Source organism: Diplotaxodon limnothrissa, linkage group LG15, assembly GCF_057381915.1.
Source record: "Diplotaxodon limnothrissa isolate DT_005_m linkage group LG15, D_limnothrissa_male_GT1.1, whole genome shotgun sequence".
NCBI lineage: Eukaryota > Metazoa > Chordata > Actinopteri > Cichliformes > Cichlidae > Diplotaxodon > Diplotaxodon limnothrissa.
In genome coordinates, this window is record NC_140610.1 from 42,111,006 (window position 1) to 42,136,037 (window position 25,032).

Below are 25,032 nucleotides of genomic sequence, written 5' to 3' on the forward strand. Positions count from 1 at the left end.
GGAAACATAATGAGACATAGACATGACAACCCGAACTTGACAACGTAAGACACAGACATGAAACGCATGAAGAGCAGGGGAGATTTAACATGGTTGGAAACACGAGGGGAAAATAATAACTAGAAACACTTAGGCATAATAATACAAACTTGATAACAAATAAACTTAGGAAACCTGATAAGCTTAAACATACACTATGAACATCAAAAGAACTGAAACTCAAAACACTGGGTCATAAGACCCAGGACCGTGACAGAGCCCCCCCTTCAAGGGCGGATTCCAGACGCCCGAAACCATGAAAAACAAAAACAACCCACCAAGGGCAGGCGGCGGGGGTCCAGGACGGAGGGCCTGGAACAAAGCCACAAAAACAAAACGTCCATCAAAAGCACAGGAGTACAGGGAACAGTTCATAACTCCTCAGGGGGCCGACCCGGAGGGCGACGGCACAGGAGTCCATAGTCCAAAGGTTCAGGGGGCCGGCCATGTGGAAGGTGGCAGTGGCGAAGCAAGCATGGCTGGCCACACTCGGGTGGCTTGGCTGGCGGCCGGCGGCAGTGTGGATGTGGACAAGACCTGTCGGGTGGCTTGGCTGGCGGCCGGCGGCAGTGTGGATGTGGACAAGACCTGTCGGGTGGCTTGGCTGGCGGCCGGCGGTAGTGTGGACGTGACCCGTCGGGTGGCTTGGCTGGCGGCCGGCGGTAGTGTGGATGTGGACGTGACCCCTCGGGTGGCTTGGCTGGCGGCCGGCGGTAGTGTGGATGTGGACGTGACCCGTCGGGTGGCTTGGCTGGCGGCCGGCGGTAGTGTGGATGTGGACGTGACCCCTCGGGTGGCTTGGCTGGCGGCCGGCGGTAGTGTGGATGTGGACGTGACCCCTCGGGTGGCTTGGCTGGCGGGACGAGCACAGGCGTGGCGTCGACCACAGGCTGGGTCGTGGCGTCGACCACTGGCTGGGTCGTGGCGGGCGAGACGAGCACAGGCGTGGCAGGACCAGGCGAGGCAGGACCAGATAATGGCGCTGCAGGCGATGGCGTGGAGGGATGCTGGACTGGCTTGGCTGAACCTCCAGCTGGCGCAACAGGACCAGGCGAGGCAGAAGCAGAGGCTGAAGGCCCTGAGGCTGGACCAGGCGAGGCTGAAGGCCCTGAGGCTGGACCAGGCGAGGCTGAAGGCCCTGAGGCTGGACCAGGCGAGGCTGAAGGCCCTGAGGCTGGACCAGGCGAGGCTGAAGGCCCTGAGGCTGGACCAGGCGAGGCTGAAGGCCCTGAGGCTGGACCAGGCGAGGCTGAAGGCCCTGAGGCTGGACCAGGCGAGGCTGAAGGCCCTGAGGCTGGACCAGGCGAGGCTGAAGGCCCTGAGGCTGGACCAGGCGAGGCTGAAGGCCCTGAGGCTGGACCAGGCGAGGCTGAAGGCCCTGAGGCTGGACCAGGCGAGGCTGAAGGCCCTGAGGCTGGACCAGGCGAGGCTGAAGGCCCTGAGGCTGGACCAGGCGAGGCTGAAGGCCCTGAGGCTGGACCAGGCGAGGCTGAAGGCCCTGAGGCTGGACCAGGCGAGGCTGAAGGCCCTGAGGCTGGACCAGGCGAGGCTGAAGGCCCTGAGGCTGGACCAGGCGAGGCTGAAGGCCCTGAGGCTGGACCAGGCGAGGCTGAAGGCCCTGAGGCTGGACCAGGCGAGGCTGAAGGCCCTGAGGCTGGACCAGGCGAGGCTGAAGGCCCTGAGGCTGGACCAGGCGAGGCTGAAGGCCCTGAGGCTGGACCAGGCGAGGCTGAAGGCCCTGAGGCTGGACCAGGCGAGGCTGAAGGCCCTGAGGCTGGACCAGGCGAGGCTGAAGACTCTGAGGCTGGACCAGGCGAGGCTGAAGACTCTGAGGCTGGACCAGGCGAGGCTGAAGACTCTGACGAAGCTGGGCCAGACGAGGACGAAGACTCTGACGAAGCTGGGCCAGACGAGGACGAAGACTCTGACGAAGCTGGGCCAGACGAGGACGAAGGCTCTGAGGCTGCGGCTGACGAGGACGAAGGCTCTGAGGCTGCGGCTGACGAGGACGAAGGCTCTGAGGCTGCGGCTGACGAGGCACAGGCTGGAGCTGCGGCTGACGAGGCACAGGCTGGAGCTGGTCCTGGCGTAGCAGAGGCAGAACCAGGTGACAGTGAGGCAGCCACAGGTGGTGAAGCAGAAGGTGGCCAGACGGGCTCCTCAGGCCCTCCAGCTGACGAAGCGTGAGGCTGGACGGGCTCCTCGGGCCCGCCAGCAGACGCGGCGTGAGGCTGGACGGGCTCCTCGGGCCCGCCAGCAGACGCGGCGTGAGGCTGGACGGGCTCCTCGGGCCCGCCAGCAGACGCGGCGTGAGGCTGGACGGGCTCCTCGGGCCCGCCAGCAGACGCGGCGTGAGGCTGGACGGGCTCCTCGGGCCCGCCAGCAGACGCGGCGTGAGGCTGGACGGGCTCCTCGGGCCCGCCAGCAGACGCGGCGTGAGGCTGGACGGGCTCCTCGGGCCCGCCAGCAGACGCGGCGTGAGGCTGGACGGGCTCCTCGGGCCCGCCAGCAGACGCGGCGTGAGGCTGGACGGGCTCCTCGGGCCCGCCAGCTGACGCGGCGTGAGGCTGGACGGGCTCCTCGGGCCCCCCAGCTGACGCGGCGTGAGGCTGGACGGGCTCCTCGGGCCCTCCAGCTGACGCTGAAATAGGCTGCACAAACTCCAACTCAGCCCCTGGCTCCAACCTGGCCTGGATCTCGGTCCCACAGTGGCTTAGCTGAGCCTCATGGCTAGCACTTCCAGTGCAAAATGTCTTATAATTTGGCTTCTTGGAAGCAAAGTTCATAGCATGATCAATACACTGGGATGCTAGGTAGTTGTGCAGAGGGATAAGATATTCCGTGGAAGACTTGGCTGGTGATTTTTCAGTCTTAGTCATTTCATAAACATGCCCATGAACCTTTAAGGCAGTGTTTGTTCCAATATTGTCCTTAGAAAAAACGCGTGGATTCAGAATACAATCACCCACCTCATGTTGCTGTGAGCCGTGGTGACGACCTGGACGCCGCCTCCTCCTGGAAGCGGTGGTTGTGGAGGCCGGCGCCGCTACAGCTGAGGTGAATGTAGCACTGGAAGCAGCCACCGGTTGAGGTGAGGGAAACGCAGCACTTCTCTGCTGCAGTGGCGACATGGACATGGAGACAGGTGAGAGACTGAATAAGCCGACTCTTACTCCTGTAGCCGGTGAAGGAAGAGCTGCATCACCGCAGGGCTGGTGTGATTCAGCCTGCACACTGGGCACCTGCTCAGACGATGATGGTGAGGCAGAGGAGATCGTGGCTGTAGCAAACTTCTTTAAATCTGCAGGCAGGCAGTCCATAAAACCTGGGTTAGCCGTGGCTATCCGGGTCAACTGAGCCCGAATAGCCTCCTTCTCCTCCCCCTGCTTCCCTGCACAGGAGATAATCCAAAGTCCACGAAGCTGTGTAACACGAATCTTGAATTCAAAAAAGTCACTGAAATAAATGTCCGCTGGGTCCAGCATGGTCAGGTCGTTCTGTCACAGTCTGGCGAGAGCAGACTGTATGTATTGTGAAGAGTGGACCCAAAATGCAGACACCAAGGAACTTGGATCAAAACTTGAGTATCAACAAAAAGCGAGCCGTTTAATGAGGCTGGCAGAAAAGGTACAAATAAAGGGCAAGGCAAACAGAAATAAAACTAACATTAACCTAAACTGGGAGAACTAAACAAACAACATGGAAAAACCTGGACATGAAACCTAGAAACATGGCATGGAGAACATGGCGTGAACAACAGACGACCTGACAAACACACACTGAAAACAGAGGACTTAAATACACAGGAGGTGATTAGGGGAAGTGGAGACACATGAGGAAACAGCTGGCACACATGAACATAATGACGTCACAGTGGGAGAGTAAAACTGAACATGATGAACACAGAACACCAGACCTCTTCACAATAAAACAGGAAACATAATGAGACATAGACATGACAACCCGAACTTGACAACGTAAGACACAGACATGAAACGCATGAAGAGCAGGGGAGATTTAACATGGTTGGAAACACGAGGGGAAAATAATAACTAGAAACACTTAGGCATAATAATACAAACTTGATAACAAATAAACTTAGGAAACCTGATAAGCTTAAACATACACTATGAACATCAAAAGAACTGAAACTCAAAACACTGGGTCATAAGACCCAGGACCGTGACACACACCTTAACTCACTGGACTCTTGAATGTTTTTGGTTTCTACTTATCAGCGTCCTGAGCATCACACTGTACACATTTATTGAAAATGTTGATTGGATTGGATCAAGCTGTCACTCAGTGTGTTGACAGTCCAGTTAATTTAACAGAGCGCCATCACTCAAAGCTGCTACGACTCCCACATTTACATAAAACCAGGTTATTTTTTCATTGATTATGTTTACTTGTAAAGGCGTCACGTAGGACAGCTCATAACAGTAACCCATTTAAAATATGCGAGGTTCCTTAAACAACACGTGAACCTTTAACACAACTTTGACTCTCTTACAAAACTTGAAGTTTTAAAGTTATATTGGTGAGTGATCAAATCCTTTGTTTCCACTGCATAAAGCACGTGTTGCTTGGACACCACAAAAACACAAAACACATGACTTACAACCACGTTTGATAACCTGTTTCGCTTGTTATGAACTAATGACATGAGCGCTGATATGAACAGCACATATGGGAGTTATGGAAATATGATTAATTTTGCTCAGGTGTATTGGATTTTTTGAAGCAACCCCAGTGGATCCACAGACCACACTGAGACCAGCACTCCTGGTGAGATCTGACAGAGAAGGTCACGACTTGCTGTACAGGAATGAGGGTGCTCCTCAATCACAATGTGAGCCAGTGGTTTACTGGCAGCCTCATATTCCCCAGACAGGCAGCCACATACAGGGCCATGTATCCCCTTCATCAGGAAGAGAGCAGTGGCATCTATCACCATCAGGCCTGTCAGGGGGAGAGCAGCAGGGTGGCACAGAGTCAGCCTGCCACAACTATAGGGACCAGTAACCACACACGATCACACTACATCCCGTCATGTTCTTAAAGTGGCCGTATGGCATTCTAGACATGAGTGCACAACATCATATGTTCATTCATAATTAGAAAAAAGGGAAAATTAAACAGCTCAGCTGTATTAAATCTATTGCAGCTCTATGAAATGGGTTTTTAAGGTTTTTGATATATTTGTAATAGTAAGTCTTAGCTCCAGGAGCTCAGCTTTCAGAAGCCCACAGTGAAAATATGAAAATAAGTTTGCTGCTTAGAGTTCACATCTGCCGAACCCATCGAAGAGGACGGCTGTGTGACAAAAGGAAGAGAGACTGCAACCAGATTTTCTCATGTTTGTAGGCTGCTATAGGTAGCATTTAAAGAAAATATAAGAAGAATGTACATTAATAATTTTGATCAATAGGTGGATCCTAACATATAAAAAGCTAGCAAAAAACTTTCATTATTGTTTGCAAGTAACAACAAGAACAATGGAAATAACTGAGCTCTGCACTGACAGCAGGATAGACCTGACAATGTAGAAAAGTATGCTGGAAGGCATGATAGCAGGGCCACTACCTGCAACCTTCTAACCTCAAAGGGAATCTAATCCAATTTTAATGCACTTCTAATACTTTCACCAGCAGAGCCAACAGACGCAGGATTCCTTAAAGGCTTACTTTGTGATAAAGAAACAATCCCCTTTCTCCAGGAGAGCTGGAAGTGTCACACAACCAGATGGAGAAAAAACAACAAAAAAGACAAACTCGTTCATTTTATTCATGTGGGGAAGTGAAGATGTCAAGAAAATATCAAGCAAAAATAAATGTGCTGATTAGAAATCTTTCATGGCTTCTCCTGTGAAGAACAAAAGCAAGAGATTTTAGGAAAGCTCTCGAAAAAGCCTCAAGCTTCAATACTTGATTAGACGTTGATACAAAAACCATAATGTCACAAATAGAAAGGCGGTGAGCAGTGAATTGTTTGGGCTCAAAGTTTCCTGTCTGTGGTTTGGATGAAGGTGAATTCAAAATGAAGTTTGAAGTAACTTAATAAAGAGAAACCAAATAAAAGTTCAGGGGCAGTCTAGACTTCCTAAATCTCTTTAGGACCCCTCCTGCCACTGGCCGGGCAGACAAAGTCAAATTAAGACAAAAAGTCTTTAAATGAACTTTACGACTGAGTTTTTGATCTGGGGAGGGGGCAACAGCAGTACTATCATTAATCATAGGTTGGCTGTATTAATGTCAACTAAATCAAGTTACAACATTTTATTAATCAGCCTTGAAGAATACCCCCCTTTCACTCATCTAACTCTGTATTACAGGGGCACCACATCTGGCTTATGGCCCAAGTTCTCACTTCAGCTGGGGACATTCCTAGAACACCTTCATTAGGGCATCCATCAGCCACCGCAAATAGCATTTCCCCCCCAATGTGGAAGAGCAGGAGATCTGATCTTAGCCTTCAGAGGAAGCTCAATTCCATGAGACAGAAAGAGTAGTGCTGGTACAATCACTGGTACAGTCACCCACAATAAGTCTGACTTATTTCTAGCAAGTGGACCAAGCTCTGTCTGTGGTTGTACAGGACTTACCAAAATAAACTGTATCATTAGGTCCAGTAGCCCATACTCCCAAACCACCGCGCACACGGCCCCACTGATTAAATCCATGAGGGATTTAATCACATGTGGTCTCCACGTACATTTCTGCAAACTGGCTGTGAAAACTTATATACTCACATATATACTCACAGGTGACATTGAGAAGGTAAAAAGCTAGTTCAGTGTTTTATAGCCTGTAAGAAAAGCACATTGTTCATCCTGAGCGACTGATGGGCAGAATCTCCTTTCCAGGAAGCAAATTTAAAATTCACAAATGCAACAAATGAAATGGTCTTAACACAACAAAAATAATAATACTTTAGTTTCCAGCTGCCCTTCTCTCTAGGACTGCACACGTTCAGATGGACAAGAATAGACTAATTGACCCATTCAGAAAGATCTGAATGTGCCGTGGTAATGAAACACCACGACAGATCAGAATTACTGCTTCTCCGTTCATTATGTCGTCCTGTCATGTCCCTTTGAACACAAGCACCAGCTAATACGATCTAATCCTGCAGTAAATCCCACCTGCGTGAAGATTAGAGTTTTCACTTTTCAGTGAAGCTCCTACAGCATGGCATGTACTCCTGTTCATAGCAGTAAGTAAAGTTGTTTTGCTTGGTCACAGAACCACCGGAGGTCTTTGGCACAAAGTCTTTTCTTAGTTTATTTAAGAGAAGATCGTGATTAAAGTTCTGAAATGTGGATTTGTCACATTTCCAGTTTCATTTTGCTCCTTCATCCTGCAGTGTGTAAGGGAACAAAGTACAAAAACCCTGCTTTGGTACTGACATTAGAATATAACCATCTAAATTACTGCTGCTTTGATGCTTCCATTGTATCCATCAAGTTATCATAACCGAAAGAAGAGAAGGAAAGGCCGAATCAACCACTAGAGAGAAAAAGAGAGAACAAATGGAGAGTGGCTGCTGAATGGTTTTATTGTGCACTGCTGATAAGCTCATCTCCACAGCCTATAAAAGTGTTCGGCTATTATGTTGCAGACTAAACCCCCTCACCTTAGTTTGCCATTAAAAGCTTTCCTTTACTGTCTCTGAGTCGGGCCTTTCTCAGCTTCAAGTCTAAAGTCCGCGGAGGTAACAGCTGCAGTCAGTCAGGACATGCAGGTGGTAGTGTTGGCTCATCCTGAGCTTCCAACACCAGAAGTTGAAGTCACCAAATGTTAGTGTACCTTGAGTCCCTTTAACACCATTCTTATCAAGTACCCACAGTACTCATATGTAACCATCTAATCTAAAAATGAAGCCATTTACTTCAGATGAATTATGGATCAGAGACATCGAGGTGATTTTCTCTGCCCATCAGGTCACTCTGAGATTTTAAAACCTCAACCAAGTTAAAATTTTTACTCCTGCATGAATCTCAGAGTAAAAGGGTGTAAACCATGTTGTTGTTTCTTTATTTTTGTGCGTTGGTTTTGCTGCCCATCTATTTTCTACTTCTTATCTCTGATCAGAGATGCCCAGATATCTTTCCCACCTACTCTAGAAACGACAGCATCTCTCCAGCATGCCTTGGGTCTTCTGCCGGTTGGACATACCTAAAACTTCTCACCTAGAAGGCATCGGTCAGGTATCATATCAGATGCCCAAACCATCTCATCTAGCTCCTTTTGATATGCAGGAGAGGTAATTTACTCTGAGCCCCACACATATATTTCTAAGGCTAAGTCCTGACACTTTGTACCTAAAATCCCTTTTCTTTGAGTCACTACCCACAGCTTAAGGTCACTGCTGAGGGTAGAACACAGATCAACCCTTAAATTGAGGGTTTCACCTTCACACTAACACAGACCTGAAAGCCGTTTGTCAATCTCCTGGTCCAGTTTCACTCGTTAACAACACTCTACGGCTTGAACTTTTCTACTTTGGGCAACGACTAATCCAAAGAACCAAAGCCTTAGATTTAGAAGTAACAATTTCCATAGCGCAAGCTGGAGGTCACCACAAAGCCAGGTTTGTTTTTTATTTTGCAGCTTACATTGTACGCTCCTGTTTTGTTGTTATTTTCTACAAGCTGTATAAAAAGCTATATAGATAATGTATGAAGTAATCCAGGCTGATAGATGGTTAAATAATATTACACAGAAGTAACATATGTGGTGTGTTAGCATAATAAATGTCTGTCTCGGTGCAGCTGTGTGAGGCTTGTCCAGCTGTGGGCTGTCTACAGATCACAGTTACTTTGTTTGTTTTTGTTGTGAGTTTCTAAGTGATGGACATAGCAACTATAGAAACGTACATATAGTATTGCTACTTGAACCTCGTGAATTCACCTGTGTTATCCTCATGTGCATCAACCATTCCATTTCACATCTAACCGAGTTGGAGTTACTTACATGCAACCTCGCTTGGAGAAATGCTGCACAGCCATTGTGGTGTATTTATTCACATAAGACGTACGCGTTGACGTAAGCCTACCGTTAAAACCCAACCTACAGTATCAGCTCTCATCCCTCTCCCCAGCGAGCAGTCCCACCGTGCTCCACTACAGACACTGATTAGTCCACCTCATCCCTCTGGAGACTGTGAGATCCTATACAGGCTATTTGTCGACAGGGTTATTCACTTACTGATGGCCCAGACAGCTGGCAGGAAGAAAGACTGTCTGTCAGCTGGCAGCCGCAGCACACAGATGAGAAGCAACCTTCAGAGAGCTTGGAGACATTAATGCAGTGAGATGAAACGCTGCACTCATCAGTTACCAATCACTTCAATCTTCTCATTAATCTACACGTCTCATCCCAACATCCTAATCAATTATAGTGACAAACAGTCACCTCTACTCACTGATGTGTTTTTGCTGTAATTATACAACATGATCAAAACAGATTAAACATGCAGTATAGTTTTGTAAATACTAATCGCCAAGTATTTTATCTATTTTGAAAATAACTAATGAAACTGAAGTTTCTGCACAAAACCCCCACAGCCTATATGATGATATTTCTTCCTTATTGCCATGAAAGTTTGGATGTCGTGGAGTGCAGCTACACAAAAATTAATTAAGAAGAAGATTTATGGAGCTCTGAAACTCAAGAATACTCAATGAAATCTGCACCCTTGATTCACACATGGGAAGCAATTTCCCTCGAGCAGAATATAATGCAAAATAAAATTCTGAAAAACAAGGCAGTTGGAGTGAAGGAGACAAATTACCACGTTTTAGCAACTGACCGTATTTAACTGACCGTATATAACTGACTGGGCATCACTTAGTGCATTTTGAAGCCTCAAATTTTGTGTTTTGGCCACTGATTTTTTTTCTATTTAGCAAAGACTCATCATGTTTGAATAAGAAGGGTGAATTTCTACGTTACTGGTTATTTGGTTAGCAAGCTGCAACCATAAACTGCACAGGTACAATGCACAGCATGCACTCTTGCCAACTAGTGCTGAAATCACACTAGAATTTACTTCCTAAAAACTGGGGCGCAGAATTCTTCTCCCCACAGCAGGATATAACAGTTTGTCTGTCAGCAGGGTCCAAAGTTCAATGTCCAAATTCTGTGTGATGATTGAAACCAATAACGGCTTTAGCTGATTTAATTTTGGTGGAAACTGGGTCAAAGTCAGCGTCACATTAAATGTGAAAAGCTGTAAGACCTTTATATTACCCATAATGTTTTATGAATTGTCTTCAAATTCCACGATATAGTAGCCCCTCGGGGACACGAGCAGCTACGTTGGCTAAGCATTTGACCTTGGCCTTCATTATCAGCACCCGAGATCAATCAAAATCAAGAAAACGTATATTATAATATATCATATGAAAGGGCATGGAGAGAGATGTGCAGCACACTTTATTTTCTCAATACAACATCACAATGATGCCATAAAAATTCAAAATCATGCACTACAATAATATATGTTTAAATCTCAAGTTCTACAGCCAAAGATTTCAGACAATTTTGCTTCCGTCATTGGGGTAAACATAACATAACATAACACACCTTTTTAGTCTGTAGTGCTTCAAGGTCAGAGGTGAAATCAGCGCGTTCTTATAAAAGCAGGCTGACGTCAGCATGTTGGAATAAAACCTCATAAAACATCAAAGTTTTAATATAGGCCTTGTCCTTCAGGGGATTTGCACTCTGTGAGTGCTCTTGTTTTTCAGATCATATCATTTAAAATGTCATAAAAAGCAACAACACTGCAAACATAGTAAAGAAGTCAAGTTTATTTGCTCATATTAGCTGAGCCTCCCAGGCAAGAACAGGCTCTGGCTGCCGTGTGGCAGCACATCTGTAGTTCATGTTCCTAACTTTACTCTCTTTGGATTTTGCTAAGAATGAAAGTAAACTAACAAAAATTCACTGTACAGGTTTTATGAAGGGAGAAATCAGTCATAGAGGCTAAAAGCATGTTTTGTACAAGCCTGCAGTGACATTTAATTCTGCTAAAAATTTGGACATTTTAACATGCAAGTATTTGGTGAACGTCTTTGGGGATTGATTCAATGTTGAAGCGTCAAGTATCCATCAATGTCACAGCATTTTTTGCAGATAGAGAGATCTATCTATGGATATATAACAATAGCTTCTCTTTGTGCTTGTTCATGTTTGCTTTGTGATCATAGCTCATGTGTATTCTGATTAGAATAGGGATTTGTGTTGCTCTGCATGTTTGTAACATATAGGTTTATATGGTTGATGGTAATTATGAGACAATGTGTTTAAGGGTTATTTTGTGGAGAAATGTGAAAGCATGAAGGCGATGGTGGTAACTGTCAAAGCAGAGCCAATAATAACCCAATGAGAATCGATAAGGAATCAAATTGATAAGTGATATCAATAATGGGATAAGAATTGCTAAATTCTTTTTCATTTCCATCCCGAGGGACAGGAAGTGACATCCTTTATATCCATAAATCTCTTTTTTTCCTAAAAAATGATCCTGCTGGTATGAGATGGTCACCAACAAATTGTAAGAACACGTCATTCTAAAAAGATTGTGGAAGAACAAACAGTACAACATCAGTCAGTTTCCTGTGTTTCTTGAAGATGGAAAGAGATGGCTTGGGTGAATAATTTATGTCCATCTAAAAGCCATCTCTCAGCCAATTACTGCCAGAGCAGCCTATTTTCCTCAAGGGCCAGCGTGCTGTGGACCCTAAATCTCTACAGTCCTTAGCAAAACCATTGTAACACTTTGACGACACACGGAAACAGAGGTGAGCTATAGGCAGCGAGGCCTGTGATCCCATTTTAAACATGTTAATGACAATTTGAAAGTGTCTGGTTTATCATGTGCCATCACTTGGACTGTGGTTTTTCTGACATTAAACAAACCGTTTGTGCCACACTATAAAGTGAAGACGTAGCACTGTCTTCACTTACCCACAACGGGCTATTTGTCTCATTTCCACCTCCATATTTTCATTTGTGGACTCAACTAGTACCTTTGCATGATTAACAGCCTAATTTATAACAGCTGAAGCTAAAAGCTGCCTAATTATCTCCTGCAACTGAGTTCACATGTAAAGGAAAATTAATGACATTTAAAAGGTAAATGCACCGTAATGCCAAGCTAGCAAAGCACAGTGACACAATTAGAGCATCAAGTTCAAAAAGCAATCAAAGAAAATAGTCTAATTCAGATTGCAGGGCTAAGAAGGAATTTATAACTCTAATGTGCATCCATCCTGAAAGTGATTTGGCCGTCGAGCGCTGTTTTGTAGTTAAGAGTTGGCCACTAGCAAATATTCAGAACTCTCACTGACCAAATGAAGCTCTGATGTATTTAACCCTTTCACTCACATTGGCAGTCACTTAGTTAAAAGTTTAATTTAGGACTACCCAAATCTACCAAAATCCGAATTGAATTCAAATTAATTTTATTTGTTTAGCTTCAAATCACAACAACAGTCGCCTCAAGGCGCTTTATTTGTAAGGTAGACCCTGCAGCGGGGTAGGACTAACGTTCCCTACCCCTGCCCTACAGTAAATCCCAACAATCATATGACTCCCTATGAGCCAGTGCTTTGGCGACAGTGGGAAGGAAAAACGGCCTTTTAACAGGAAGTAACCTCCAGCAGGACCAGGCACAGGGAGGGGCGGGGCCAACTGTCGCAACCAGTTGGGCTGAGAGAAGGAAGACAGGATAAAGACATGCTGTGGAAGAGAGACAGAGGTTAATAACAAGTGTGATTCAGTGGAGAGAGGTCTGTTAATACATAGTGAGAAGAAGAAACACCCACTGCATCATGGGAATCCCCCGGCAGCCTACGTCTATTGCAGCATAACTAAGGGAGGATTCAGGGTCACCTGGTCCAGCCCTAACTATATGCTTTAGCAAAAAGGAAAGTTTGAAGCCTAATCTTGAAAGTAGAGATAGTGTCTGTCTCCTGAATCCAAACTGGAAGCTGGTTCCACAGAAGAGGGGCCTGAAAACTGAAGGCTCTGCCTCCCATTCTACTTTTAAATACTCTAGGAACAACAAGGAAGTTTGCAGTTTTGAATTCAATTCTGGATTTAACAGGGAATTTTTCCAGTAGTTATTTTGCCCTTTGTCACTTTGTGGCACTGAATATAAGTGACTTTCTGTGGGATCGGTTTGAAAGATTGCTGCTAATCATTTGCTTTGTTGATGCCCCTCAAATTCACTGAAATGCTGCAGGACAGAATATTGTTTAATTACAGATAATCTCTCCTTCAAGGCTGCCTTCTTGTACCCCTCTGGACTACCTTGCGGGTCCTGAATTGTCTGAGGGCACTTATAGGAAGAATAATACTGCAATACTATATAACATACTATCTACCACAGATTGCAGAGGCAGCTCCAGGAAATCATCTAAAATTAGCAGCCAGGCTAGAACAGATCCAGAATGAGCCAGCTTTGAATGAGAGATGTGCCACAGGTGCTTGTGATCACAGTCTGCACGGAGAGCATCATTACCTTCTGAATGCTTGCTGTTCTGATCTGTTGGTAATCTTTAAGCTCAGCTGCTAAATTTTTATTTGTGAGCTCAGTACAGTAGCTTCCATCCTTCACAGCTCAAAATCATCCTAATTTATCTTATACTGAGTCTCGGTGGGACGCCTCACTTCTTCCTCCATCAGAAACTAGCTGTTTTAGAATAGAAGAATTAGAATAGAATTCAACTTTATTGTCATTGCACATGCACAGGTACAGGGCAACGAAATGCAGTTTGCATCCATCCAGAAGTGCTTTAGTGATATAGATATATTACAATATATATTAGCAATAATATAGATATGTGAGTATATTACAGAAATGGGTCTATTATGGTATGTTATAATGTACACGGTATGAAGTATGTTGTGAATATTCTATAACTATAAGTATGTACAGGCTGTAGTGAGTACAAGCTATGTACAGGATATGAACAGGATATAAATATGAAAAACTATACAGAATATGAAATAAATAACTTTACAGAATCTGGGATATACAGCTATACAGAAATGGGAACTATGCAAGTTGTAAACAGTTGTAGGATTAAAAATTATCGAATGTACAGAATGATTATTTACACAGAGCTATACAGTAGTGCAGTTAAGATAAGTGAGGGTGTAGATAGTTTCTACAGAGGCTATAAAGTGCTAGTGGTTGTGAGTGGTGGTTCAGTCCATGTTATTATTGTGTTTGAGGGTACAGTTGTCCATTGTGGGTGTGTGTATGTTCAGTCCATGAGTTTAACGTGGGTCAGATGTCAGGAGGCAGAGTTCAGGAGTCTGACAGCTGTGGGGAAGAAGCTGTTCCGGTACCTGGTGGTCTTAGTCCGGAGGCTCCTGTGGCGCCTCCCAGAGGGCAGGAGGGTGAAGAGTCCATGTGATGGGTGACTGGGGTCTTTGATGATTTTCCCGGCCCTTTTCAGACACCGCTTCCTGTAGATGTCTTTTATGGCAGGAAGTGGTGCTCCGGCGATGCGCTGGGCAGTTTTCACGACCCTCTGCAACGCCTTCCGGTCCGAGGCAGAGCAGTTCCCGTACCAGACTGTTATACAGTTGGTCAGGATGCTCTCGATGGTGCAACGATAGAAGTTCACCAGGATGTCTGAGGACAGGTGGTTCTTCCTCAGAGTCCTCAAGAAGAAGAGGCGCTGGTGAGCCTTCTTGACCAGCTTGGAGCAGTTGGTCGTCCAGGTGAGATCCTCGGAGATGTGGACTCCCAGGAACTTGAAGCTGCTCACACGCTCCACAGCCGTCCCCTTAATGTGGATGGGTGGATGTGGGTCAGCATTCCTCCTGTAGTCCACGATGAGCTCCTTGGTCTTCTCGGTGTTAAGCAGCAGGTTGTTTCTGTCGCACCACTCAGCCAGACGATCCACCTCCTCCCTGTAGGCGGCCTCATCGTTGTCACTGATGAGGCCAATCACCGTGGTGTCATCTGCAAACTTAATGATGGTGTTGGAACCATCAGCAGGTCTGCAGTCGTGGGTGAAGAGGGAGTAGAGGAAAGGGCTCATCACACAGCCTTGTGGTACACCGGTGTTCATTGTGATGGTAGATGAGCAGCGGTTATCCAGCCGGACATGTTGGGGGCGGTTGGTCAGGAAGTCCAGTAACCATTTGCAGATGAGGGAACTGATACCCAGGTCTGTCAGTTTCCTGATGAGTTGTGAGGGGTGGATTGTATTGAACGCTGAACTGAAGTCTATAAACAGCATTCTGGCGTAGGTGTTGTTGTTGTCCAGGTGTGAGAGGACAGAGTGCAGTGCGATGGAGACTGCATCCTCTGTGCTCCTGTTCCGGCGGTATGCGAATTGGTGGGGGTCCAGGGTGGGGGGGAGACAGGATTTGAAGTGTGCTAGGAGCAGTCGCTCTAAGCACTTAGTGATGATGGGGGTGAGTGCTACTGGGCGGTAATCATTGAGGCAAGATGGGTTGGAGTTTTTGGGTATCGGGACGATGGAGGTGGATTTGAAGCAGGCCGGTACCACAGCGTGGGCCAAGGACAGATTGAATATGTCTGTGAGCACTCCTGCAAGCTCCCCAGAACACGCTCTGAGAACACGCCCGGGGATGCCATCAGGGCCTGCAGCCTTGTGGACATTGATCCTGCTCAGCACCGCTCCTACATCGGTGGGGGAGAGAGTCAGAGGTTGGTGGTCTGGCGTCATGTCTGCTTTGGTTGTGGTTGTGGGGTTCCCTCGCTCAAAACGAGCATAAAAGTTGTTGAGCTCGTTGAGGAAGGAGACATCAGAGGATGCGGGGGAGGGTTTGGTGGTCCTGTAGTCTGTGATGGTCTGGAGTCCTTGCCACATGCGTCGGGGGTTGGAGTTGGAGAAGTGTTCTTCTACCTTCTTTTTGTAATGGTGTTTGGCTTTTTTGATGCCCTTCTTTAGATTAGCCCTGGCTGTACTGTAGGCGTGTGCATCTCCTGACCTAAAGGCAGTGTTGCGGGCCTTCAGGAGGAGACGAACATCCCGGGTCATCCAAGGTTTCTGGTTGGGGTACATGGTGATCCGTTTCTGGGTGGTGACACTGTCTGTGGTTTTGGAGATGTAATCCAGTACAGATGAGGCGTACTGGTCCAGGTCTGTGTGGGTGAACATATTCCAGTCTGTGTTTTTAAATCTGTCCTGGAGCACTGCGTCTGTCCCCTCTGGCCACACTTTAATTGTCCTCACAGCAGGTTTCACACGTTGGATGAGTGGTGAATACCGAGGTGTGAGGAACAGGGAGAGATGGTCCGATTGTCCAATGTGGGGGAGGGGTGTGGCTTTGTAGGCTCCAGCCAGGTTGGAATACACATGGTCTAAAGTCTTGTCTGCTCTGGTGTGGCAGGAGACATGTTGGTGGAATCTGGGGAGGACTGTCTTTAAGTTGGTGTGGTTTAGCTCCTCCAACTTTAAGGCCAGCTATCCTTTAAAGCAACTGTCTTTTGATTGACCCTTCCCAAACAAGTGGTTTGAACACCAGGCAAATGGGAAATCTGTGCTCACAAGCAGAGCTAACTGCCTAAGAGATATAATCTTTCTATAACATCATCCAGATCCAAGAGCAGACATTAGACATTAACCAAACATAGAGGACGCCACTTTACAGAACAAACTAAGCATACTGCCATCCTGCCACCATCTGCATTATCTCCATTTCACCAACACTCAGTGCTGACAAGCTGTTGTTAAAAATGAAATGAAATAAACCGAAATGAAAGGCATTGTGTGTTCACTGTGATAGGATGGTATTACTGTTTGAAAGGCTAAAATCAAAATGTTCCACTGGTAGAAAAGCTGCTGATTACATTTTGCAGTAGGCCTTTTAATTACAGCTCCCTATTTTATGCAATTATGGACTAATTAGGAAGCAACAACACAGTATATTATTGCAAATTACAAGTCAGAGGAGACACCAACACTCTAAGGAGAAAAGTAAACAGTTGTTTTGTTTTTTGTCACTAAATACTATTGATTGTTGACCTAAAACGTCTACTCTAGGCTTCGTGGCTGTAGAACATTTGACGTGTGACGCACAGCACCACCAAGGCAGGAGCTGTGCCTCCACACCATGCTCCCCCGTGCCAAAGGTCACAGACAAACTGCAGCTTTTAAGGCGACGCTTCCTGGCAGAACAGCTGCTCACGTCCGCCTCCATAAACACTGTTAAATATGAATGCTGACGAGCCAGCGCGTCCCCAGGCTGCGTGGCTGCTTCCACTCCCGGTGGCCAAACGGTGTGGGCCGACAGAGACCTGTGCAGTGAAGAGTAGCTGGGTGTGATTCAGGACAGTAATGTTTCCCCCTCATTCCTGTTTACCTGAACATGATTTTGGTCCATGCACGCCAAATAAACAAACATTTTTAACACCTTCTTATAAAAAAAATCACTCGGTTTGTTTAGGATTAAAAACAAAATACATAATTTGAGTAAAAATGTAAGTGTTGCCACTTCTTTCAAAGTTCAAAGCATATGTGAAACACATTCGTTTCTAAGTTGTGTTTAATGTAACAAAAAAGCATCAAGGAGTGAAAAAAACAACAAGCTATGTTTTTATGAAATTATGCCTCTGCATGTTGATCATCCAACCAGAGCTCGTGCACTCCAAAGCTGAGACTGACTCCTCGTTCACGTAATCATTAACAAAACTTGTTAATCTCCCTCAATGTCAGCTTAACCAAACTAGAACTAGCCTTTGATATTTTGAAGCACAAAAGAGAGCTTGTACTGTATGTCCTTCAGCCACTGCCTGCCCTGTTTTGTGAAAGACAAGTTGAACTTTGACTACCGATGCCTGTGGGCACAAGCTTTGAATTGCACAATTAAAACAGACAAAATAACACTGAATAACTTGGAAAACTGACCCCAGATAATTAACTCAAAATAGCTTTTTGAACCCTACTTGGTAAACAAAAAGCTACTCATGTTGAACTATTAAGTACAAAGTAAATTGCAGCATAAACACTAAAACGTAAGCGCCTGAAATTGCACTTACTCACGTGCCTAATTCAGTCTCAACGGGCTAGTTCATTTGAATGTTTCATAAATAAAAAAATTAATTCAGTCTCATCCATTTTTAGAACACTGTGACATCCACATCCAGGTCAAATTCAATACCTGCCGGCACAAAAATTTGCCTGTGCCCAGCAGCATCAGTGAGTCACCCATCATTCCTCTCTGCATCAGCCATCAGCACACTCATGGATCTGTAGGCAGACGGCTGATGACAAATATCCCCCTTCGTGTATAAATGATGACATATATTCAAAGAATCGCAGCCATCCCCTGTTCTCCACTTTATTGTCCCGTTCAGCCCGGCTTAGTGAAATGAAGGAAAAGGGTGGTTGTCTTAGGCCATAACTCCTATCATAACAGCCAGTCAGGTGAGCTGCCGGCTGCATTCAGCAGGCGTGTGCAGACTCATCCTTTTGCTACTGACTTCACACAGACGCGGTTGTGAATGTTTTCAGTGGCTGCTGGAGGCCTACAGGCTGCACTGTGATAACTCCACTGACTGCTTCAACGATGTGACAGCAGAGGAGGCTGTAAAAACAGTCGCATTCATCATTCATTGCTATTGGAGCTTGGTCACACCAGCATTTACAGAAGCACAATTTTCAACCCCCCTGCCAGACGAGACTGTGATACTGGGTGATTCAGTGAAAGTATTTTTGCACAGCAACTACAGTAAGTTTGAAGATGGTGGAAAAACAGCTGTTTTAACAAGCGAACTACATAAACAGGGTTAAGGCTGGGAAAATTAAACCTAATACAATTACACCTCAATGAGATCAATGATATGACCTCCACATCTAAAATGTAAGCAGCAGCCAGCAGTTTATGGTGCATCATAAAGACTGGGACAGTTTCAGTGTGGACTGGTAGGAATAACAGACAGTGGTCAAGTGGTACGTAATGATGAAGTTCAACAACCGACGATATATGTCTATGTATCTGAGCAGAACATGCACAGTATAACAGGTGGGTGTGGCTACTGTGACATCACCCACCTGTGTCTGAAGTCCCGTCACCTCGAGGTGAGCATTCCCAGCAGGCCATCTGGGCTGCAACGAACAAATGAAAGGTGGCGCTGACTAACATCTTGTGATTGATGCACTGTTAGCCAATAAGCATGTGGTTTCATAGTGCAGATCCTTCTTTTGAAACATGGTATCACCAAGATTTTAAGAATAGACATTTTTTTCTATATGTCCTGAAACAAGAGTCCATAAGCTTGGCAGGAAAGGATTTACAGAGGAGAAGCTATGAAACACTTCCCATGCACCTTCCCAGCCTGGAAGTCTTTCTGCAACCACAGTTATCACCATCGGGTGGCCGTCAGAATCCAGCTTTAAGGCACTTCTAACCCTGGCTTAATCTTTCTGACCCAGGAGCTCCGTCCATGTTTTCTTACCATCGATGGTAGCCGACCCAAGTGAAGCAATCGAATGGGTGACGCTTTACAGCCTCTAAACAAAGAGACAGCTATGGGTAAGATTTATCTGACAAAAGTATTAAAGTTACAGACAAAACTTGGCTCTGGTCTTCGTTCTGCTCCATCTCAGCCTATCCCTCCTCTCCTTCTATCACATCCAGCCTTCCTGTCCTTTTTCACAACATCCAGAACCTCCTCTGTGGTATTCCTCTTTTAATTCTGACTGACAGCTCCATATTCAAAATCCTTTCTCCAATATATTCACTATCCCTCCTCTGCACATGTGTGAGCCATCTCAGCCTTGCCTCTCTAACTTTGTCTCCAAACTGAGCCGCCTCTGTGAAATGCTCCTGGACCCTCCCAACAAGAATCTTACATCTTTAACTCTGCTGCCTGTTTATTTAAATTAAGTCAAATACACCCACTAGGTCTCAGATTAAAATGGTAGCCTACACCTTCTTAGTTTAATCTAAGGAGCTTGGAAAAAAGTCATCGTAATCTTAGTTTAATCAAAATAAAAATTAAAATGTTAAAAGAGTCGCACATGAGCTCGTGTGCTCAACAATTTACTGAACAGCTGATTAGCAGCCACTTTGGATACAGGAATGTAAAAAGCAGGCTCAAATACTGTTTACATTAGCGGATTACATCAGTCAATTACAGTATTCACTCAACAAAGCAAATTTGTCCAGACTTCAAATCGACACATCTCTACGGCAGAGACCTGCCATTGTTCTACTTTTGAGGGGAAATGTGTGAAGATTTAATTTGGCAAAATACAGACTGACTCAAGACTGTTTTTTCTCTTTTTTGTCACAGCTGATTGACGTAAGACTAAAAAGAACAAGGGTTCGGCGGCTCCTTTAAAGAAGGAGCTCATTATGAACCCGATAGGCTTTACCAAACCCAGAACAATCCCTTTAAAGATTTCCTTTACATCTGAATCTGAGAGTCTCCTTGATGAGCAACAGACGCTGCCGGGAGTCTGTAACTGGCCTCTAAAGGACGCCTAGACCCATAACCGACTGCTCGACAGTGAAAGAATTCCTTCAGGCTGCCATAATGACAGAAACCTCAAAGCAGAATATTTGCATCTCTTATTTATAACCAGTTTGGGATCATTTCCCATTGCAAGTCATACATTTCTCGAATATTTTCTCTTTACATCCCAAAAATTAACTAAGCAACAAATTATATTTAAATTGTTGCTCCACAAAAGCAAAAGCGAGAGAGATTAAGTCCCACACAGGCCCTGCTATAGATGAAACCCTAAATAACTGAGGCGGGAAAATGAAATGATAATAAATTCTGCCTATTTTGATGTGAGCCTCAGAAGCCTGTGGTAGAGGGAAGGGACTTAAAGTCCTTCATCAAAGACGCAAAGAGTGCAGCGAAATAGTTCAATACATGCTGTTAACTGTAACTGGTATAAGGTTTCAGATCAAGCTCACACAGGTGAACGGACATGTGTGCATGCATATCGTTTCGTTGGCATCTTTAGTTGTTGTTTCATGTTTGACCAACATCTCCCGGAGCTCCAAATGAAGGATTCATCACAAAGACAAGAGCACACAGAGCTTTGACACTAATCAATTAATACAACCTCACACAATAACCCTGCTAACAAGCTCAAAAGCGGAGCACAAGCTACACAAAAGTAGGATTAGTTCTATTAGCACAGGAATCTCAGAGGCAATTAACCTGCCGCAAGCAAAGCCCCGTCTCAGATTCCAGCGTGAGGCACCAAACGGCAGAGCGGGAGGAGGATGATAGTGAGGCCAAGTGACGAAGGACGAGGGGTGGGGGTGCTTTTGGAAAGCTCACCATGCCGGGGTAGAAAGAAAAAGGCGATTGGTTGTAGAAAGCAGTGATGAGATAGTGACCTATACCAACGACTACCACTGAACATACAAGCCAGAATGGACGACAGAAATGGAAGTTTACTTTTCCTCTGCTGCACCTTTCATTTCCCACGATTTCTGCTTTTCTCTCAACACCGCTGCCACTGAGAGAATGACCACAACTCACAAAGCCAACACACAAAGTTCTCATTCACACTTTTAAGAGCCTCACTGATGTTCCAGGAAACAGTATAAGGCTGCGTCCTCACAAATAATGTGCTAAGGAACAGCATAGGAAGGAATAATAAAGGGAGGTGGGGGGAGGGCATGTACCCAAAGCTGGACGTGGAGTACACTTACTCAAATAATTTACTGAAGAACTTTATGTAACATGATTCAAGTGAAAACTGTCAAAGGGTCCAAAACAGAACAAACCCAGGATCATGGCAGTGATGTCATCTTATCCTGCGATACTTTAAACGTAAATATGATGCTTTATATTCACTATGACTTAGTGTAGTACAACTCTGCATAATAACTGTTTTCCTCAAGTATCTTTTAATTATTTAAGCAGTCTTTCACTTAAATACTTGACATTCAGTCAAGAGTTTATATATTACTTTTTTTGTTTCACACTGTGTTTACTTCTGATAAATATTCTAATTTCTTAAACCCTTGAAACATGAGAGATTATCTAGATCTTTGAACAAAGGAGCAAAATGTTTCTCACATAACAGAAGTGTTTAGTTTAATGTTAAGTATTGAAAATTAACAATTATTTTGGAGCAGATTAGGATGTTTAGTTTAAAAAAAAGAGTTGCATTAATATGTAGCACAGCTAGTCTTAAGCAAATCATGGTCTCGTTAAACTAACGACAGGGGCTGCATAAGACGCTGGGATTAGCGCCTGGGACGGTGTGGTGGAAAGTCAAAATATGAAATTTCAGCATTCCCTAAAGGTCGGTCGGCTCTCTGGTGGATATTAGACAACCTGTTGGTAGGGATTTGTTCATGTCACTCCAGGGAAGCTGCCTTATTTCTCACCTTGTTTGATGTTTTTTTTCTTAATAAGATGCATGAAAATGAAGAAAACATGTTGCAACTGTTCAGAAACGAAATAATTCATAAGCAAAATGATGGCTAAGCTTTATTAATTTTTTTATTTCATATAAAGTAAGCTGAACAATGAAAATCCACCTCGTCACCGTATTAGTAGTGACATATATACACCTACGTGGGTCGTCTGAATCACTAAAGCGTACACATCGTGGTGGTGATGGCGTCTTTTGGAGCAATTTCAATGCAATTTTCTGGTAATTTTAATTAATTAATTAATTAATTAACAGACAAAGAAAAAGCAGTCTATGCATTATTTTTGGTAAGTGACAGTCTGTTATTTTATTTGCATGGTACATAGCACTGAGTATTTGAAAAAGCTATGTTTAGATTTGTCCACTAAAAACCAAGAAAAGTCTATTTAAAAAATGCAAACACTAAAGAAAATACTGAGCAGCTGACTGAATAAAGTCAAATATGAGAAGCAATATAATTATGAGGAAAACATTTTCTGTGTCAGGTGCAAGGTGTGTGAGCTGCTGTGAGCTTGTAAGGTACAACTTCAAATATCAAGTCTATCAAAATAAAACGGATTCAACATGAATATAAAACATGGAAAGGTCTGCTTTGTTGGCTTTACATGAATACAGTTTGGACAGGGTAAGCCTAACAGACATGAATCCTTATTCTCAGACTTTTGGAGATCAAAACTGGCAAAAATGAGTTTGTCGTGACTCATTTTTAATGTTTTTTTTACCACTCAGGTCTTGGAACTGGTTTACCTGCAATGCCTTGTTAAATCTCTTGGATGCAACGTGAATCTGTGGATTGTTAATTTTCTCTAAGAAACTTTGACTTTGTGTGAGAAATTACTTAGAAACTACTAAATAAGCCGAATCTTAAATTCATTATTGGAAGGCTTTAATGATGTGTTACTCGTGGAGTGAAACAAGAAGGAAGAATTCATCAAACAGCAGTAAACAGACCTCTTTAGGTCTCTGCACTAAATCACAGCCCAATCTTAAGTTTCACTTCTGCAGGCAAAGTGAAGTCTTCGATATAGACTCTCTGTTTGTTCATTCTTCCCTCTTTGTCCTCCTTCTTTGCCATTTGTGTGAGTGTGCACAAGTGTGTGTACGAGCGCAGACCCTTGTGTGAGGTAAACTCATCAGGGTCTTTTGTTGTTAAGTGCAATCCATGAATGCTGCAATTCAGCCAGTGAGAAGATGATGTTCCAAAAGACTCTAAATAGATATCTGAGAGGCACTTTTGAAGTTATAATGACGAAAAGAAGTCTCCAAAGACACGAGAGCAGGTGGCCTCGTTCAGCATTAAAACTTCACAACTTGCTGAACAGCAAGTGCTTACCTGCATTAGGCTCCATGGAGAAAACAAAGAGTATCCTGGGCTGAATTAGTGTTGGCAGTCTTCAGCGATGTGCCTCAGAAGTGACAGAACAATTCCCCTACAAAGCCCATAAAGGATTTCTCCTCCAAGCTGCTGGAGCAATGAGCCCGGGCTGCAGCAGCGTGATTGATCTGATCGCAGATTACCTCCTTGTGGCTGGTAGCGCGGGTTCAGAGCTGTGGATCTCTCCTGGGAGGGAGAGCTAGTGAACAGCCTGCAGCTCTGTGCGCAGAACTAGTCAGCCAGCAGCCTGTGTGTGGAGCATGATGTCACAGGTGTTAGGTTTCAGGGGAGGTTTGTGGAGGCCGAGAGGCGGGCTCTGTTCTGCTGGGAAGCTGTGCTTTGGGTTTAACCCAAGGAAGGTGAGACAGGCTCCTCCCTCTTACTTTACCTGTTGTTAGCGGAGAAGAGCAACAGAAAACAGAGCTCCAATCTGCAAACCCCATTTCTGATATACTTGTATCATAATACAACAATATGCTAAATCACATTATGTAATGTCATTGCAAGGACAGTTAAATTAAACTTCAGCAACACTATCAGTAGATATAATGTCTCATTCCATTCTTAAAATATTCAGATATGTCAAATATCTTCTGTTCAGCCAACTCTGATACTATGAAACTTTGAATCATATGTATACAAAAGAAGCTGTTGTAAAAATTAGTTTGAGAAATCATATTGGAAACACAGATTTTTGGGTTCAGGTCTTCCTCGTTTTGTTGTTGCTACTTTGTTGTGTTTGCTGACTGAGCTTGTGTGATCACACCTTGCAGTCTTTTGGGGTTTTTCTTGTTTGCTGTATTCTGCATTTCTCTCCTCTCCTTCATACAAAAAGCAAAAACTTTTGTGATTATATTTCATCAGCTCATTGTGCTGCACAGCCAGAGCAGCAGCTGGTCCTGGGAACATTTTTACTCATTACATATTCCCATTTCAGATCTTTGGGGTTTTGCTACATCGTTTCACTTTTGTTTCTGACTAAAACATTTCTCCATGACTTTCAGAAAAAAGTCTTTATTTGCTGCAGGGTCTGTAGTCTTTGGTCACAGTGATCACTTGTCAGAAACTTATAAGGGAATAAACTGAGCTTTTAAATAAATCTGTAAGTGAGCATCCAGTGACTTTGACTCCTTTTCACAAAATAAAACAGGTTGTTTTGCACTCGCTTATCAAACAAAGCTTTATATCAATCAGAAACCACCAACTATGA

The 25,032-nt window shown here is 44.7% G+C and overlaps 1 protein-coding gene across 1 annotated transcript in view; it reads right to left on the reverse strand.

The window, feature by feature from the left end:
• The window catches only part of ptprfa (protein tyrosine phosphatase receptor type Fa), a 270,063-nt gene extending 246,061 nt beyond the window's left edge, over positions 1–24,002 (reverse strand). The window contains exon 1 of the mRNA XM_085373280.1: positions 23,781–24,002. The gene's annotated coding sequence lies outside the window, so the exon portion shown is untranslated. The remainder of the gene's footprint in view (positions 1–23,780) is intronic.
• Positions 24,003–25,032: the final 1,030 nt, after the last annotated feature.